This window comes from Hypanus sabinus, chromosome 1, assembly GCF_030144855.1.
Source record: "Hypanus sabinus isolate sHypSab1 chromosome 1, sHypSab1.hap1, whole genome shotgun sequence".
NCBI classification, from domain to species: domain Eukaryota; kingdom Metazoa; phylum Chordata; class Chondrichthyes; order Myliobatiformes; family Dasyatidae; genus Hypanus; species Hypanus sabinus.
Genome location: NC_082706.1, coordinates 76,906,157 through 76,922,347, shown reverse-complemented (window position 1 = coordinate 76,922,347; position 16,191 = coordinate 76,906,157).

The following is a 16,191-nucleotide window of genomic DNA, read 5'->3' as shown; positions in this document are numbered from 1 at the left end:
GTCCAGCCAGAATAACAAGAGGGTGTGTCCAGACCGAAAAACGTGACGGGGTGTCCAGGCAGAATACCAGGATGAGATGTCCAGACAGAATACCAAGAGGGGGTGTCCAGACAGAATACCAGGACGGGGTGTCCAAGAAGAATACCAGGACAGGGTGTCCGGACAGAATACCAAGAGGTGGGGTCCAGGCAGAATACCAGGACGAGATGTCCAGACAGAATACAAGGACAGGGTGTCCAGACAGAATACCCGGACAGGGTGTCCAGGCAGAATACAAGGACGAGATGTCCAGACCGTATACCAGGACGTGCTGTCCAGACAGAATACCAGGACAGGGTGTCCAGGCCGAATACCAGGATGAGATGTCCCATCAGAATACAAGGACGAGATGTCCAGTCAGAACACCATGACAAGATGTCCACGCAGAATACCAGGATGGGGTGTCCAGTCAGAACACCAGGAGAAGATGTCCACGCAGAATACCAGGACAAGATGTCCAGACAGAATAGCAGGACAGGGTGTCCAGTCAGAACACCAAGAGGTGGGGTCCAGGCAGAATACCAGGACGAGATGTCCCATCAGAATACAAGGACGAGATGTCCAGTCAGAACACCAGGACAAGATGTCCACGCAGAATACCAGGATGGGGTGTCCAGTCAGAACACCAGGAGAAGATGTCCACGCAGAATACCAGGACAAGATGTCCAGACAGAATACCAGGATGGGGATTGCAGGCAGACTACCAGGGTGAGATGTCCAGAGAAAATAACAAGAGGGGGTGTCCAGACAGAATAATCGGACAGGGTGTCAGGTCAGAATACCAACAGGGGGTGTCCAGGCAGGATACGAGGACGAGATTTCCAAACAGAGTACCAGGACAGGGTGTCAAGACAGACTACCTGAACAGGGTGTCCAGGCAGAATACCAGGACGAGATGTCGAGACAGAATACGAGGACGGGGTGTCCAGACAGAATACCAGGACGGGGTGTCCAGACAGAATACCAGGACGGGGTGTCCAGACAGAAAACCAGGATTGGGTGTCCAGGCAGAATACCAGGATGAGCTGTCCAGACAGAATACCAAGAGGGGGTGTACAGGCAGAATACCAGGACGAGATGTCCAATCAGAATACCAGGATGAGATGTCCAGACAGAATACCAAGAGGGTGTGTCCAGACAGAATACCAGGACGAGGTGTCTAAGAAGAATACCAGGACGGGGTGTCCAGACAGAATACCAAGAGGGGGGATCCAGGCAGAATACAAGGATGAGATGTCCAATCAGAATACCAGGACGAGATGTCCAGTCAGAACACCAGGACGAGATGTCCAGGCAAAATACCAGTACGGGGTGTCCAGACAGAATACCAGGACGGAGGGTCCAGTCTGAATACTAGGACAAGGTGTCCAGACAGAATAACAGAGACAAGGTGTCCAGACAGAATACCAAGAGGGGGTGTCCCGGCAGAATACCAGGAACAGATGTCCAGGCAGAATACCAGGATGAGATGTCCAGACAGAATACCAAGAGGGTGTGTCCAGACAGAATACCAGGACGAGGTGCCCAGACAGAATACCAGGACAGGGTGTCCAGACAGAAGACCACGACAGGGTGTCCAGGCAGAATAACAAGAGGGGGTGTCCAGACAGAATACCTGGACGGGGTCTGGAGGCAGAATACCAGGACGGGGTTTCCAGTCAGAATACCAGGACAAAGTGTCCAGACAGAATAACAGAGACAAGGTGTCCAGACAGAATACCAAGAGAGGGTGTCCAGGCAGAATACCACGACCAGATGTCCAGACAGTATACCAGGACATGCTGTCCAGACAGAATACCAGGATGTGGTGTCCAGGCAGAATACAAGGATGGGGTGTCCAGTCAGAATACCAGGACAAGATGTCCAGCCAGAATACCAGGACAAGGTTTCCAGTCAGAATACCAGGAGATGTCGTCCAGACAGGATACCAAGAGGGGGTGCCCAGGCAGAAAACCAGGACGAAATGTCCAGACAGAATACCAGCACGGGGTGTCCCGGCAGAATACCAGGACGAGATGTCCACGCAGAATACCAGGACAGGGTGTCCAGACAGAATACCAGGACGGGGTGTCCAGACAGAATACCAGGACCGGGTGTCCAGTCAGAATACCAGGACAATGTGTCCAGACAGAATACCAGGACGGGGTGTCCAGACAGAATACTAGAGACAACGTGTCCAGACAGAATACCAAGTGGGGGTGTCCCGGCAGAATACCAGGAACAGATGTCCAGACAGTATACCAGGACGGGGTGTCCAGGCAGAATAACAAGAGGGTGTGTCCAGACCGAAAAACGTGACGGGGTGTCCAGGCAGAATACCAGGATGAGATGTCCAGACAGAATACCAAGAGGGGGTGTCCAGACAGAATACCAGGACGGGGTGTCCAAGAAGAATACCAGGACAGGGTGTCCGGACAGAATACCAAGAGGTGGGGTCCAGGCAGAATACCAGGACGAGATGTCCAGACAGAATACAAGGACAGGGTGTCCAGACAGAATACCCGGACAGGGTGTCCAGGCAGAATACAAGGACGAGATGTCCAGACCGTATACCAGGACGTGCTGTCCAGACAGAATACCAGGACAGGGTGTCCAGGCCGAATACCAGGATGAGATGTCCCATCAGAATACAAGGACGAGATGTCCAGTCAGAACACCATGACAAGATGTCCACGCAGAATACCAGGATGGGGTGTCCAGTCAGAACACCAGGAGAAGATGTCCACGCAGAATACCAGGACAAGATGTCCAGACAGAATAGCAGGACAGGGTGTCCAGTCAGAACACCAAGAGGTGGGGTCCAGGCAGAATACCAGGATGAGATGTCCCATCAGAATACAAGGACGAGATGTCCAGTCAGAACACCAGGACAAGATGTCCACGCAGAATACCAGGATGGGGTGTCCAGTCAGAACACCAGGAGAAGATGTCCACGCAGAATACCAGGACAAGATGTCCAGACAGAATACCCGGACAGGGTGTCCAGGCAGAATACCAGGACGAGATGTCCAGACCGTATACCAGGACGTGCTGTCCAGACAGAATACCAGGACAGGGTGTCCAGACAGAATACCAGGACGGGGTGTCCAGGCGGAATACCAGGACGAGATGTCCAGACAGAATACAAGGACAGGGTGTCCAGACAGAATACCCGGACAGGGTGTCCAGGCAGAATACAAGGACGAGATGTCCAGACCGTATACCAGGACGTGCTGTCGAGACAGAATACCAGGACAGGGTGTCCAGGCTGAATACCAGGATGAGATGTCCAGACCGTATACCAGGACGAGATGTCCAGACAGAATACAAGGACAGGGTGTCCAGACAGAATACCCGGACAGGGTGTCCAGGCAGAATACAAGGACGAGATGTCCAGACCGTATACCAGGACGTGCTGTCGAGACAGAATACCAGGACGGGGTGTCCAGACAGAATACCAGGACGGGGTGTCCAGACAGAAAACCAGGATTGGGTGTCCAGGCAGAATACCAGGATGAGCTGTCCAGACAGAATACCAAGAGGGGGTGTACAGGCAGAATACCAGGACGAGATGTCCAATCAGAATACCAGGATGAGATGTCCAGACAGAATACCAAGAGGGTGTGTCCAGACAGAATACCAGGACGAGGTGTCTAAGAAGAATACCAGGACGGGGTGTCCAGACAGAATACCAAGAGGGGGGATCCAGGCAGAATACAAGGATGAGATGTCCAATCAGAATACCAGGACGAGATGTCCAGTCAGAACACCAGGACGAGATGTCCAGGCAAAATACCAGTACGGGGTGTCCAGACAGAATACCAAGAGGGGGTGTCCCGGCAGAATACCAGGAACAGATGTCCAGGCAGAATACCAGGATGAGATGTCCAGACAGAATACCAAGAGGGTGTGTCCAGACAGAATACCAGGACGAGGTGCCCAGACAGAATACCAGGACAGGGTGTCCAGACAGAAGACCACGACAGGGTGTCCAGGCAGAATAACAAGAGGGGGTGTCCAGACAGAATACCTGGACGGGGTCTGGAGGCAGAATACCAGGACGGGGTTTCCAGTCAGAATACCAGGACAAAGTGTCCAGACAGAATAACAGAGACAAGGTGTCCAGACAGAATACCAAGAGAGGGTGTCCAGGCAGAATACCACGACCAGATGTCCAGACAGTATACCAGGACATGCTGTCCAGACAGAATACCAGGATGTGGTGTCCAGGCAGAATACAAGGATGGGGTGTCCAGTCAGAATACCAGGACAAGATGTCCAGCCAGAATACCAGGACAAGGTTTCCAGTCAGAATACCAGGAGATGTCGTCCAGACAGGATACCAAGAGGGGGTGCCCAGGCAGAAAACCAGGACGAAATGTCCAGACAGAATACCAGCACGGGGTGTCCCGGCAGAATACCAGGACGAGATGTCCACGCAGAATACCAGGACAGGGTGTCCAGACAGAATACCAGGACGGGGTGTCCAGACAGAATACCAGGACCGGGTGTCCAGTCAGAATACCAGGACAATGTGTCCAGACAGAATACCAGGACGGGGTGTCCAGACAGAATACTAGAGACAACGTGTCCAGACAGAATACCAAGTGGGGGTGTCCCGGCAGAATACCAGGAACAGATGTCCAGACAGTATACCAGGACGGGGTGTCCAGGCAGAATAACAAGAGGGTGTGTCCAGACCGAAAAACGTGACGGGGTGTCCAGGCAGAATACCAGGATGAGATGTCCAGACAGAATACCAAGAGGGGGTGTCCAGACAGAATACCAGGACGGGGTGTCCAAGAAGAATACCAGGACAGGGTGTCCGGACAGAATACCAAGAGGTGGGGTCCAGGCAGAATACCAGGACGAGATGTCCAGACAGAATACAAGGACAGGGTGTCCAGACAGAATACCCGGACAGGGTGTCCAGGCTGAATACAAGGACGAGATGTCCAGACCGTATACCAGGACGTGCTGTCCAGACAGAATACCAGGACAGGGTGTCCAGGCCGAATACCAGGATGAGATGTCCCATCAGAATACAAGGACGAGATGTCCAGTCAGAACACCATGACAAGATGTCCACGCAGAATACCAGGATGGGGTGTCCAGTCAGAACACCAGGAGAAGATGTCCACGCAGAATACCAGGACAAGATGTCCAGACAGAATAGCAGGACAGGGTGTCCAGTCAGAACACCAAGAGGTGGGGTCCAGGCAGAATACCAGGACGAGATGTCCCATCAGAATACAAGGACGAGATGTCCAGTCAGAACACCAGGACAAGATGTCCACGCAGAATACCAGGATGGGGTGTCCAGTCAGAACACCAGGAGAAGATGTCCACGCAGAATACCAGGACAAGATGTCCAGACAGAATACCCGGACAGGGTGTCCAGGCAGAATACCAGGACGAGATGTCCAGACCGTATACCAGGACGTGCTGTCCAGACAGAATACCAGGACAGGGTGTCCAGACAGAATACCAGGACGGGGTGTCCAGGCGGAATACCAGGACGAGATGTCCAGACAGAATACAAGGACAGGGTGTCCAGACAGAATACCCGGACAGGGTGTCCAGGCAGAATACAAGGACGAGATGTCCAGACCGTATATCAGGACGTGCTGTCGAGACAGAATACCAGGACAGGGTGTCCAGGCTGAATACCAGGATGAGATGTCCCATCAGAATACAAGGACGAGATGTCCAGTCAGAACACCATGACAAGATGTCCACGCAGAATACCAGGATGGGGTGTCCAGTCAGAACACCAGGAGAAGATGTCCACGCAGAATACCAGGACAAGATGTCCAGACAGAATACCAGGATGGGGATTGCAGGCAGAATACCAGGGTGAGATGTCCAGAGAAAATAACAAGAGGGGGTGTCCAGACAGAATAATCGGACAGGGTGTCAGGTCAGAATACCAACAGGGGGTGTCCAGGCAGGATACGAGGACGAGATTTCCAAACAGAGTACCAGGACAGGGTGTCAAGACAGACTACCTGAACAGGGTGTCCAGGCAGAATACCAGGACGAGATGTCGAGACAGAATACGAGGACGGGGTGTCCAGACAGAATACCAGGACGGGGTGTCCAGACAGAATACCAGGACGGGGTGTCCAGACAGAAAACCAGGATTGGGTGTCCAGGCAGAATACCAGGATGAGCTGTCCAGACAGAATACCAAGAGGGGGTGTACAGGCAGAATACCAGGACGAGATGTCCAATCAGAATACCAGGATGAGATGTCCAGACAGAATACCAAGAGGGTGTGTCCAGACAGAATACCAGGACGAGGTGTCTAAGAAGAATACCAGGACGGGGTGTCCAGACAGAATACCAAGAGGGGGGATCCAGGCAGAATACAAGGATGAGATGTCCAATCAGAATACCAGGACGAGATGTCCAGTCAGAACACCAGGACGAGATGTCCAGGCAAAATACCAGTACGGGGTGTCCAGACAGAATACCAGGACGGAGGGTCCAGTCTGAATACTAGGACAAGGTGTCCAGACAGAATAACAGAGACAAGGTGTCCAGACAGAATACCAAGAGGGGGTGTCCCGGCAGAATACCAGGAACAGATGTCCAGGCAGAATACCAGGATGAGATGTCCAGACAGAATACCAAGAGGGTGTGTCCAGACAGAATACCAGGACGAGGTGCCCAGACAGAATACCAGGACAGGGTGTCCAGACAGAAGACCACGACAGGGTGTCCAGGCAGAATAACAAGAGGGGGTGTCCAGACAGAATACCTGGACGGGGTCTGGAGGCAGAATACCAGGACGGGGTTTCCAGTCAGAATACCAGGACAAAGTGTCCAGACAGAATAACAGAGACAAGGTGTCCAGACAGAATACCAAGAGAGGGTGTCCAGGCAGAATACCACGACCAGATGTCCAGACAGTATACCAGGACATGCTGTCCAGACAGAATACCAGGATGTGGTGTCCAGGCAGAATACAAGGATGGGGTGTCCAGTCAGAATACCAGGACAAGATGTCCAGCCAGAATACCAGGACAAGGTTTCCAGTCAGAATACCAGGAGATGTCGTCCAGACAGGATACCAAGAGGGGGTGCCCAGGCAGAAAACCAGGAAGAAATGTCCAGACAGAATACCAGCACGGGGTGTCCCGGCAGAATACCAGGACGAGATGTCCACGCAGAATACCAGGACAGGGTGTCCAGACAGAATACTAGAGACAACGTGTCCAGACAGAATACCAAGTGGGGGTGTCCCGGCAGAATACAAGGAACAGATGTCCAGACAGTATACCAGGACGGGGTGACCAGGCAGAATAACAAGAGGGTGTGTCCAGACCGAAAAACGTGACGGGGTGTCCAGGCAGAATACCAGGATGAGATGTCCAGACAGAATACCAAGAGGGGGTGTCCAGACAGAATACCAGGACGGGGTGTCCAAGAAGAATACCAGGACAGGGTGTCCGGACAGAATACCAAGAGGTGGGGTCCAGGCAGAATACCAGGACGAGATGTCCCATCAGAATACCAGGACGAGATGTCCACGCAGAGTACCAGGACAGGGTGTCCAGACAGAATACCAGGACAAGATGTCCAGACAGAATACCAGGACGGCGTGTCTAGTCAGAATACCAAGAGGGGGTGTCGAGACAAAATACCAGGACGAGATGTCCTAACAGAATACCAAGACAGGGTGTCCAGTCAGCTCACTAGGACGAGATGTCCAGACAGAATACCAGGACAAGGTGTCCAGAGAGAATACCAAGAGGGGTTGTCCAGGCTGAATACCAGGACGAGATTTTCAGACAGAATACCAGGACAAGGTGTGCAGACAGAATACCAGGACAAGGTGCCCAGACAGAATACCAGGACGGGGTGTCTAGTCAGAATAGCAAGAGGGGGTGTACAGACAAAAAACCAGGACGGGGTGTTCAGGCAGAATACCAGGATGAGATGTCCAGGCAGAATACCAGTACGGGGTGTCCAAAAAGAATACCAGGATGTGGTGTCCAGTCAGAATACCAGGACAAGTTGTCCAGACAGAATAACAGAGTCAAGGTGTCCAGACAGAATACCAAGAGAGGGTGTCCAGGCAGAATACCACGACCAGATGTCCAGACAGAAAACCAGGACGGGGTGTCCAGGCGGAATACCAGGACAGTTGTCCAGTCAGAATACCAGGACGAGATGTCCAGACAGAATACCAGGACAGGGTGTCCAGACAGAATACCAGGATAGGGTGTCCAGGCAGAATACCAAGACGAGATGTCCAGACAGTATACCAGGACGCGCTGTCCAGACAGAATACCAGGACGGGGTGTCCAGACAGAATACCAGGATGGGGTGTCCAGCCATAATACAAGGATGTGGTGTCCATTCAGAATTCCATGACGAGATGTCCAGACAGAATACCAAGAGGGGGTGTCCCGGCAGAATACCAGGAACAGAAGTCCAGACAGAATACCAGGACTGGGTGCCCAGGCAGAATAACAAGAAGGGGTGTCCAGACCGAAAAACAGGACGGGTTGTCCAGGCAGAATATCAGGATGAGATGTCCAGACAGTATACCAAGAGGGGGTGTCCAGACAGAATACCAGGATGGGGTGTCCTGACAGAATACCAGGATGGGGTGTCCAGCCATAATACAAGGATGGGGTGTCCATTCAGAATTCCATGACGAGATGTCCAGACAGAATACGAAGAGGGGGTGTCCACACAGAATACGAGGACGAGATGTCCAGCCAGAATACCAGGACGGGGTGTCCAGACAGAATACCAGGATGGGGTTTCCAGTCAGAATACCAGGATAAGGTGTCCAGACAGAATACCAAGAGGGCGTGTCCCAGCAGAATACCAGGAACAGATTTCCAGACAGTATACCAGGACGGGGTGTCCAGGCAGAATACCAGGATGAGATGTCCAGACAGAATACCAGGATGAGATGTCCAGTCAGAAGACCAGGACGAGATGTCCAGACAGAATACCAGGACGGGGTGTCCAGACAGAATACCAGGACCGGGTGTCCAGTCAGAATACCAGGACAATGTGTCCAGACAGAATACCAGGACGGGGTGTCCAGACAGAATACCAGGATGGGGTGTCCAGACAGAATACCAGGACTGGGTGTCCAGTCAGAATACCAGGACAATGTGTCCAGACAGAATACCAGGACGGGGTGTCCAGACAGAATACCAGGATGGGGTGTCCAGGCAGAATACAAGGATGGGGTGTCCAGGCAGAATACCACGACCAGATGTCCAGACAGAAAACCAGGACGGGGTGTCCAGGCGGAATACCAGGACAGTTGTCCAGTCAGAATACCAGGACGAGATGTCCAGGTGGAATACCAGGACAGGGTGTCCAGACAGAATACCAGGACAGGGTGTCCAGGCAGAATACCAAGACGAGATGTCCAGACAGTATACCAGGACGCGCTGTCCAGACAGAATACCAGGACGGGGTGTCCAGACAGAATACCAGGATGGGGTGTCCAAACATAATACAAGGATGTGGTGTCCATTCAGAATTCCATGACGAGATGTCCAGACAGAATACCAAGAGGGGGTGTCCCAGCAGAATACCAGGAACAGAAGTCCAGACAGAATACCAGGACTGGGTGCCCAGGCAGAATAACAAGAAGGGGTGTCCAGACCGAAAAACAGGACGGGTTGTCCAGGCAGAATACCAGTATGAGATGTCCAGACAGTATACCAAGAGGGGGTGTCCAGACAGAATACAAGGATGGGGTGTCCTGACAGAATACCAGGATGGGGTGTCCAGCCATAATACAAGGATGGGGTGTCCATTCAGAATTCCATGACGAGATGTCCAGACAGAATACCAAGAGGGGGTGTCCACACAGAATACGAGGACGAGATGTCCAGACAGAATACCAGGACGGGGTGTCCAGACAGAATACCAGGATGGGGTTTCCAGTCAGAATACCAGGATAAGGTGTCCAGACAGAATACCAGAGACAAGGTGTCCAGACAGAATACCAAGAGGGCGTGTCCCAGCAGAATACCAGGAACAGATGTCCAGACAGTATACCAGGACGGGGTGTCCAGGCAGAATACCAGGACGAGATGTCCAGACAGAATACCAGGACAATGTGTCCAGACAGAATACCAGGACGGGGTGTCCAGACAGAATACCAGGACGGGGAGTCCAGACAGAATACCAGGACCGGATGTCCAGTCAGAATACAAGGACAATGTGTCCAGACAGAATACCAGGACGGGGTGTCCAGACAGAATACCAGGATGTGGTGTCCAGGCAGAATACAAGGATGAGGTGTCCAGTCAGAATACCAGGACAAGATGTCCAGCCAGAATACCAGTACAAGATGTCCAGTCAGAATACCAGGACATGTTGTCCAGACAGAATAGCAAGAGGGGGTGTCTAGACAGAATACCAAGAGGGGGTGCACTGGCAGAAAACCAGGACGAAATGTCCAGACAGAATACCAGGACGGGGTGTCCTGGCAGAATACCAGGACGAGATGTCCACGCAGAATACCAGGACAGGGTGTCCAAACACAATACCAGGACAAGATGTGCAGACAGAATACCAGGACGGGGTGTCCAGCCATAATACAAGAATGGGGTGTTCATTCAGAATTCCATGACGAGATGTCCAGACAGAATACCAAGAGGGGGTGTCCCGGCAGAATACCAGGAACAGAAGTCCAGACAGAATACCAGGACAGGGTGTCTAGGCAAAATAACAAGAGGAGGTGTCCAGACCGAAAAACAGGACGGGTTGTCCAGGCAGAATACCAGGATAAGATGTCCAGACAGTATACCAAGAGGGGGTGTCCAGACAGAATGCCAGGACGGGGTGTCCAGACAGAATACCAGGATGGGGTGTCCAGACAGAATACAAGGATGGGGTGTCCTGACAGAATACCAGGATGGGGTGTCCAGCCATAATACAAGGATGGGGTGTCAATTCAGAATTCCATGACGAGATGTCCAGACAGAATACCAAGAGGGGATGTCCACACAGAATACGAGGACGAGATGTCCAGACAGAATACCAGGACGGGGTGTCCAGACAGAATACCAGGATGGGGTTTCCAGTCAGAATACCAGGATAAGGTGTCCAGACAGAATACCAGAGACAAGGTGTCCAGACAGAATACCAAGAGGGCGTGTCCCAGCAGAATACCAGGAACAGATGTCCAGACAGTATACCAGGACGGGGTGTCCAGGCAGAATACCAGGATGAGATGTCCAGACAGAATACCAGGATGAGATGTCCAGTCAGAAGACCAGGACGAGATGTCCAGACAGAATACCAGGACGGGGTGTCCAGACAGAATACCAGGACCGGGTGTCCAGTCAGAATACCAGGACAATGTGTCCAGACAGAATACCAGGACGGGGTGTCCAGACAGAATACCAGGACGGGGAGTCCAGACAGAATACCAGGACCGGATGTCCAGTCAGAATACAAGGACAATGTGTCCAGACAGAATACCAGGACGGGGTGTCCAGACAGAATACCAGGATGTGGTGTCCAGGCAGAATACAAGGATCAGGTGTCCAGTCAGAATACCAGGACAAGATGTCCAGCCAGAATACCAGTACAAGATGTCCAGTCAGAATACCAGGACATGTTGTCCAGACAGAATAGCAAGAGGGGGTGTCTAGACAGAATACCAAGAGGGGGTGCACTGGCAGAAAACCAGGACGAAATGTCCAGACAGAATACCAGGACGGGGTGTCCTGGCAGAATACCAGGACGAGATGTCCACGCAGAATACCAGGACAGGGTGTCCAGACACAATACCAGGACAAGATGTGCAGACAGAATACCAGGACGGGGTGTCCAGCCATAATACAAGAATGGGGTGTTCATTCAGAATTCCATGACGAGATGTCCAGACAGAATACCAAGAGGGGGTGTCCCGGCAGAATACCAGGAACAGAAGTCCAGACAGAATACCAGGACAGGGTGTCTAGGCAAAATAACAAGAGGAGGTGTCCAGACCGAAAAACAGGACGGGTTGTCCAGGCAGAATACCAGGATGGGGTGTCCAGTCAGAATTCCAGGATAAGATGTCCAGACAGTATACCAAGAGGGGGTGTCCAGACAGAATGCCAGGACGGGGTGTCCAGACAGAATACCAGGATGGGGTGTCCAGACAGAATACAAGGATGGGGTGTCCTGACAGAATACCAGGATGGGGTGTCCAGCCATAATACAAGGATGGGGTGTCAATTCAGAATTCCATGACGAGATGTCCAGACAGAATACCAAGAGGGGGTGTCCACACAGAATACGAGGACGAGATGTCCAGACAGAATACCAGGACGGGGTGTCCAGACAGAATACCAGGATGGGGTTTCCAGTCAGAATACCAGGATAAGGTGTCCAGACAGAATACCAGAGACAAGGTGTCCAGACAGAATACCAAGAGGGCGTGTCCCAGCAGAATACCAGGAACAGATGTCCAGACAGTATACCAGGACGGGGTGTCCAGGCAGAATACCAGGATGAGATGTCCAGACAGAATACCAGGATGAGATGTCCAGTCAGAAGACCAGGACGAGATGTCCAGACAGAATACCAGGACGGGGTGTCCAGACAGAATACCAGGACCGGGTGTCCAGTCAGAATACCAGGACAATGTGTCCAGACAGACTACCAGGACGGGGTGTCCAGACAGAATACCAGGACGGGGAGTCCAGACAGAATACCAGGACCGGATGTCCAGTCAGAATACAAGGACAATGTGTCCAGACAGAATACCAGGACGGGGTGTCCAGACAGAATACCAGGATGTGGTGTCCAGGCAGAATACAAGGATGAGGTGTCCAGTCAGAATACCAGGACAAGATGTCCAGCCAGAATACCAGTACAAGATGTCCAGTCAGAATACCAGGACATGTTGTCCAGACAGAATAGCAAGAGGGGGTGTCTAGACAGAATACCAAGAGGGGGTGCACTGGCAGAAAACCAGGACGAAATGTCCAGACAGAATACCAGGACGGGGTGTCCTGGCAGAATACCAGGACGAGATGTCCACGCAGAATACCAGGACAGGGTGTCCAGACACAATACCAGGACAAGATGTGCAGACAGAATACCAGGACGGGGTGTCCAGCCATAATACAAGAATGGGGTGTTCATTCAGAATTCCATGACGAGATGTCCAGACAGAATACCAAGAGGGGGTGTCCCGGCAGAATACCAGGAACAGAAGTCCAGACAGAATACCAGGACAGGGTGTCTAGGCAAAATAACAAGAGGAGGTGTCCAGACCGAAAAACAGGACGGGTTGTCCAGGCAGAATACCAGGATAAGATGTCCAGACAGTATACCAAGAGGGGGTGTCCAGACAGAATACCAGTACGGGGTGTCCAGACAGAACACCAGGACGGGGTGTCCAGACAGTATACCAAGAGGGGGTGTCCAGACAGAATAACAGGACGGGGTGTTGAAGAAGAATACCAGGACGGGGAGTCCGGACAGAATACCAAGAGGTGGGGTCCAGGCAGAATACCAAGACGAGATGTCCCATCAGAATACCAGGACGAGATGTCCAATCAGAATACCAGGACGAGATGTCCGGTCAGAACACCAGGACGAGATGTCCAGGCAGAATACCAGGATGGGTTGTCCAGACAGAATACCAGGACAAGATGTCCACGCAGAATACCAGGGACTAGGTGTCCAGACAGAATAGCAGGACAGGGTGTCCAGTCAGAATACCAAGAGGGGGTGTCCAGGCAGAATACCAGGATGAGCTATCCAGACAGAATACCTGGACGGGGTCTGGAGGCAGAATACCAGGACGGGGTTTCCAGTCAGAATACCAGGACAAAGTGTCCAGACAGAATAACAGAGAAAAGGTGTCCAGACAGAATACCAAGAGAGGGTGTCCAGGCAGAAAAGCACGACCAGATGTCCAGACAGAATACCAGGACGGGGTGTCCAGGTGGAATACCAGGACAGTTGTCCAGTCAGAATACCAGGACGAGATGTCCAGACAGAATACAAGGACAGGGTGTCCAGACTGAATACCCGGACAGGGTGTCCAGGCAGAATACCAGGACGAGATGTCCAGACCGTATACCAGGACGTGCTGTCCAGACAGAATACCAGGACAGGGTGTCCAGACAGAATACCAGGACGGGGTGTCCAGGCGGAATACCAGGACGAGATGTCCAGACAGAATACAAGGACAGGGTGTCCAGACAGAATACCCGGACAGGGTGTCCAGGCAGAATACAAGGACGAGATGTCCAGACCGTATACCAGGACGTGCTGTCCAGACAGAATACCAGGACAGGGTGTCCAGGCTGAATACCAGGATGAGATGTCCCATCAGAATACAAGGACGAGATGTCCAGTCAGAACACCATGACAAGATGTCCACGCAGAATACCAGGATGGGGTGTCCAGTCAGAACACCAGGAGAAGATGTCCACGCAGAATACCAGGACAAGATGTCCAGACAGAATAGCAGGACAGGGTGTCCAGTCAGAACACCAAGAGGTGGGGTCCAGGCAGAATACCAGGATGAGCTATCCAGACAGAATACCTGGACGGGGTCTGGAGGCAGAATACCAGGACGGGGTTTCCAGTCAGAATACCAGGACAAAGTGTCCATACAGAATAACAGAGAAAAGGTGTCCAGTCAGAATACCAAGAGAGGGTGTCTAGGCAGAAAAGCACGACCAGATGTCCAGACAGAATACCAGGACGGGGTGTCCAGGTGGAATACCAGGACAGTTGTCCAGTCAGAATACCAGGACGAGATGTCCAGACAGAATACAAGGACAGGGTGTCCAGACTGAATACCCGGACAGAGTGTCCAGGCAGAATACCAGGACGAGATGTCCAGACCGTATACCAGGACGTGCTGTCCAGACAGAATACCAGGACAGGGTGTCCAGACAGAATACCAGGACGGGGTGTCCAGGCGGAATACCAGGACGAGATGTCCAGACAGAATACAAGGACAGGGTGTCCAGACAGAATACCCGGACAGGGTGTCCAGGCAGAATACAAGGACGAGATGTCCAGACCGTATACCAGGACGTGCTGTCCAGACAGAATACCAGGACAGGGTGTCCAGGCCGAATACCAGGATGAGATGTCCCATCAGAATACAAGGACGAGATGTCCAGTCAGAACACCATGACAAGATGTCCACGCAGAATACCAGGATGGGGTGTCCAGTCAGAACACCAGGAGAAGATGTCCACGCAGAATACCAGGACAAGATGTCCAGACAGAATAGCAGGACAGGGTGTCCAGTCAGAACACCAAGAGGTGGGGTCCAGGCAGAATACCAGGACGAGATGTCCCATCAGAATACAAGGACGAGATGTCCAGTCAGAACACCAGGACAAGATGTCCACGCAGAATACCAGGATGGGGTGTCCAGTCAGAACACCAGGAGAAGATGTCCACGCAGAATACCAGGACAAGATGTCCAGACAGAATACCAGGATGGGGTTTGCAGGCAGAATACCAGGGTGAGATGTCCAGAGATAATAACAAGAGGGGGTGTCCAGACAGAATAATCGGACAGGGTGTCAGGTCAGAATACCAACAGGGTGTGTCCAGGCAGGATACGAGGACGAGATTTCCAAACAGAGTACCAGGACAGGGTGTCAAGACAGACTACCTGAACAGTGTGTCCAGGCAGAATACCAGGACGAGATGTCGAGACAGAATACGAGGACGGGGTGTCCAGACAGAATACCAGGACGGGGTGTCCAGACAGAATACCAGGACGGGGTGTCCAGACAGAAAACCAGGATTGGGTGTCCAGGCAGAATACCAGGATGAGCTGTCCAGACAGAATACCAAGAGGGGGTGTACAGGCAGAATACCAGGACGAGATGTCCAATCAGAATACCAGGAACAGATGTCCAGACAGAAGACCACGACAGGGTGTCCAGGCAGAATAACAAGAGGGGGTGTCCAGACAGAATACCTGGACGGGGTCTGGAGGCAGAATACCAGGACGGGGTTTCCAGTCAGAATACCAGGACAAAGTGTCCAGACAGAATAACAGAGACAAGGTGTCCAGACAGAATACCAAGAGAGGGTGTCCAGGCAGAATACCACGACCAGATGTCCAGACAGTATACCAGGACATGCTGTCCAGACAGAATACCAGGATGTGGTGTCCAGGCAGAATACAAGGATGGGGTGTCCAGT